Here is a 4,818-nt window from a genome sequence, read left to right on the forward strand (position 1 = left end):
ATTACGGGTACGCGAATCTATGCGATTCTCCCCGGGGATACCCGCGATCTGAGGTTATTCGCGCTGGAACTGAGGTGATCGGATTATTGCGAGGGACCTACCTGTGACTCTACTGTAATAAAGATAGCTTCGTCGATTGCTCTATGCGAAACGTCGTTGGGGTTGCGTAAATAATCTTCGTACGTAAACTGACAAAGCTCGCACAAATCACCGATTCGCGTGAGGGTAAGTCGGAAGTTGCAGACTCCGCAATTTATTCCGATAGGTGTTCCGCCTATGATTAGAGTATGCTTCCGAATCCTTGTCCAAAGTAATTTCGAGACTCTAGGTAAGGTGGAGTAGCATGAAATGCAGAGAGCTGCCTTAGTCTCAAAATGGATGTACCCGACACCAACTTGGCAATAGAATAAGGGTTCAAACGGTACGAAGAGATTAACTTCTGGAGGAGGAGTTATACCTCTAAGGGTGAGTGGGCACATTTGTGTTTGTTGCGTAATCGAATTGATAATGCGTCATTCGCTCGTAGATCTTCGGTGAACCCGGCAGTTATCGAGAAGTTAGTAGTCGTCGGCAAAACCGTCGGTAATTGTTCAGTAAAACACTGGTAAGGTGCCAGTAAGGTGTCGATAACCCGTTGGTAAAAGAACGTATGTCGGTATATCGTCGGTAATGTCGGTAAAAGAACGTATGTTGATATATTGTTGATAACGTCGGTAAAAGAACGTATGTTGGTATATTGTTGATAACGTCGGTAAAAGAACGTATGTCGGTATATCGTCGGTAATGTTGGTAAATCGAAAGTGTTCTCAATTGATTATTGTTTAAATGACTACCTTGTTGTACGGATTTACGAAGTTATTTTTTTTGAGACACAAGATTTTTAAGAGATTAAACTATTTGCGTTTTTCCGTGTTAGAATTCCGAGAGTGGCACCGCATGTGGTGGTCGACCCTAGTTTTATAGCCCGACCTTTTTTTTATAGCTTCCGCAGTGACGATGGAAAAGAGGAAAAATGCGTCGGAGATTTTTCTAGAATGTTCTCTTCCACGTGGTAGAAGCGTCTCTGAATTTGCTAACACGCGCGATTCCTTAGGTTAACGTGAATTTCACTTACCTTTAGTAGCACTTTCTTGATCGTGTCGGCTCGTACTTGGAGGTAGTGGGTGCGGCGAGGGTCGTTCACTGGGATGTTTGGCGGCGGCAGGCGTCGTGGTTGGAACGTTATTGGTATGCACTTCCACTGTAGGAGTTCGTCGTTGTTATTATTTTTAATGTTGAAAATGTTCTCGTATTCAGGATCGGCCTGATATTCCACTCCGAGGAATTGAGAATATTCCTCGGTCGCTGATTCGCGATAAAGTCGGTTTAGTTTTCGTAATTGATTCTTCCTTCCTGCGCGTCGCGTCTTAGGCATATTGAATTTGATGCATCCTCTGAATGATTACTCAAATAAGGAGGGTTGATATGCGGCGGACCTCACTATCAATTCCTTATTTTGGCAAATGCTGAGAATGTTAATTCTGACTGTGATGAGCGGTGGTCCGCTCCAAACACAGTTTGAATTATTCTGAATTCAAACGCCGTATGACAAATTTAAACGCTATCGTATTTTATCACGGGAGTGGAAGTTTTGAAGAATACTGAACACTAGTTTTCACACATGAATACACTGATTTATTCGTATAGTAGTACAAAATTCGAGACTAAAACTTAGAATTAGAATTTAGATTTAGACTTAGAATTTAGAGTTAGAATATTATACTTAGAGTTAGAATTTTAGAATTAGAGTTAGGATTTAGAATTTGGACTTAAAGTTAGAATTTATGAGTGCGACTATACTGTTCGGTGTCGCGCAGAGAAATGCCGAAATTCGGGACTGCTCTGAGGTCCTTCGTTTCGGCGGCTCGGAACTGCGGCGGCCTGGAGAGGGGGAACTCTCCGGAGTAGGGGCTCTCACCGTGGTGGGAGATCCTTAGGCGCTACGAAGCGCCACGCTTAGTTTCTAGGCGGAGTTAAGCGTCATGGCCGGCTTGGCGCGCTTTTCAAATAGCGTTTAAGGAACTTGGAGTAAACGAAAAAATTTATACGGCCGGACGTGACACCTCCCCCCTTAAAATAAAAATGTTGGAATTTAATGTTCCAACATTTTGGACTTAGTTTTCTAAGCGCTACGATTAGGTTCTTAACTTAACATTGATTATGTAAATATTTATTTAGTTCGCCGTAATCTTTCATTGGGGGAACACTCGTAGGGTGAGTTTTTGCACACACTTTGCCACTGTCTGATTCGTTGATCGAAGGGGTTTGTTGTGTGGGCAGGGTTAAGGGTGTTTCTTCTTCGTTCGTTGGAGGGGGTTTCTGGTGTAGCAGTTCTCGTCCGTTGTCCTGTTCTCCGTCCGCTGATCTACCAAGGTGTAGGAGAACGTTGGTCACCGAGGTCCAAATGGCTCCGAGTAGATGTAGACTCCATCCGTACACCGAGTGGAGTGCGTACCCATGGATCAGGGTGTCGATTATTAATTTTATCAACCGTACGGTAACGAAGATGCCAAGTACTCCGGCGCTGGCGGATCCGAAGCTTATAAATCCCTTCCATAGCCTGGCTCCGGTATTTTCCGCTATTCGGTCGAGAGATTTCTCGTCTAATAAATTTAGCAAGGAGAAACTGCCTGTAGGAATTTCCTGTCCCATTGCTCCCCTGGCGATTGTGTGGAGCATGGAGGGTTTTTCCACGGGGAACATGATATGGTCGCGAAGACGATCAAGATCTTCGTTCGTATAGATACCACTGGAAGCGAGTGAATCCGGGCTTACGTACTTCCATGAGGGTTTGGTTAGAGGCCTGATAGTAGGCGGTGCCACCGATTCCACGGGTTTCGGTGTTAGTCTATACCAGGTGTTGTGTATTTGGTATACAGTTGGTAATAGTTCATTGCAATCCCTCGATGTTCCGGCTTTAGTAAGTATCTTCGATCTTGGTAAAGAGGAAGAGTGACTTATTTTGATGAGTGACGGGGAGTTCGTTGTAGCACTCCTCGGTAGGTCGTAGGCGGCATTTGACAGGTATACATTTGATGAGGTGTATAACTTCACCTGCAGTTATGGCGGTATAACCTGGAGATTTCATTATTCGATGCGCCATTTCGTCAGGTGCTATGCTTGCTAGAGAAAGTGCGTTGAGGAGGATCTGCCTTTCCAGTGCACATTTTTGCTCCATAATATCCTTGTATAGTTGGGTCAGCTGGGTCTTCAGGTGTTTCTCGACGTATATAAATTTTGAATTCACATATGTGAAGATGTCGAGGTTGTCGATTCTGACCTTGGAACGGCTTTTAAATGTCCGTTCGGGCCTCGTTTCGAGGATACACAGCTTGGGATGTTCCGTTCGCCAAAGGTTGTATCCGCATACGTTGGTCTCGGTTGTCCTTGCTAATGCGAAGGTTGTGTCACGCGCCGTGACTGTATAAATCGTTGGCGCTTCCTCTTGGGGAGTGCTGGGCGACAATCGATATGCTATTCCTTCGTAGAGAACATTGTATCGTCCAAAGTGACAGTTGTCAATTGGCAGGATTGTCCAGAAGGTGGAGGCGCCGTCGGCATCAATGCATTCGCCTGTCGTTACGGGACAGCGAGTGCCGGATGGAAGTATCACTTCATTGTTATTGTATCCAACGGGCAGCTCCAATTGTCGTATCGTGATTCGTACTGAGGCTTGCACGATCACGTCGTCCTATGAACCGTATGCGTCGCTGAACTGGGTGCCGCTGCATTTTCCGTCTGTCTTAACTGATCATGCGAGTGTCATTGCTCTTAGGTTTGTTGCATTTGGCTTAATCCCAGTAATGTGCTGGTTAACTCCTAGGGTTATGGTCCCTGTTTTGTGCAATTTTCGGCATGTATCTGCCGATATTTCGTGGATATACTCCTGTCTTCCGTTCTGCACCGCTGCTATATGAGAGTGCATTCCGCAGTAAAATATAGTCCGGTCTATTTCGATCTTGCATTGGTAGGCAGGAGTATGCACGAATTCACTGAGTTGGAGTAGTTGTATATAGACTTCCTCCTTCTTAGGTTCGATGCTGTTGGTTTTACACTCTTCGATATCTAAGAGGGAGAGTGTTGTGATGTTCAGGCCCCGTTCTCCACAGTCGTATCCGATTAGTCCGCTGGATAGTGGGGCCAGGAAGGCCATGCCCAGGATAATTGCGAGAGTCCTCATCTTAGCGTGGTTGGTTGATTACTGGCCCGTCCTCCGTTGGGGCGTCCGAGATATATTCGTCTTCGGAGTGGGGGTCTTCAAGGGTGGGAGCTTGATGTGGTGAGGGCTTTAACTTGTCCATATGTACGGTTTTAGTCTTACTATTGCTTATAGCTAACTTAACGTTATTTTTACCTAGTATCTTTATTATCCTATTGGGACCTGTATATTGGTCTCCTAATTTCCCTTTGTTAGGTTCCTTAAGTAAATAAACGCTATCGTTAATCTTAAATTTACGCGTATTGATTTTCTTATCGTAGTATTTCTTACTTCTATTCTTAGCATTATTTAAGTTTTCGCGTGCGGCTGTTTGGGAATCGCGCAATTTGTTGAATAGTGTGGTTAAATATTGTGTATAGCTTTCGTTAGTCATGCTTTCGATGTCCGGGTCGCTTGAGGGGACCCGCGCGATTTTCCCGAAAATGAGTTCGTACGGAGTGTATTTTGTACCCTCATGTACGCTCGTATTATACGAAAACGATGCTAGTTTTAAAATTTGATCCCATTCACTATTTTTATCAATAAATTGCTTCAAATATTCCCAGAGTACCTGGTGTGAT

General features: G+C 44.6%; 1 pseudogene; it reads right to left on the reverse strand.

The window, feature by feature from the left end:
• Window positions 1–2,271: 2,271 nt before the first annotated feature.
• On the reverse strand, window positions 2,272–3,247 carry LOC146725173 (uncharacterized; annotated as a pseudogene).
• Window positions 3,248–4,818: the final 1,571 nt, after the last annotated feature.

The sequence above is a fragment of the Nylanderia fulva genome, unplaced genomic scaffold (assembly GCF_048542155.1).
Source record: "Nylanderia fulva isolate GAGA-0341 unplaced genomic scaffold, ASM4854215v1 Scaffold1011, whole genome shotgun sequence".
NCBI lineage: Eukaryota > Metazoa > Arthropoda > Insecta > Hymenoptera > Formicidae > Nylanderia > Nylanderia fulva.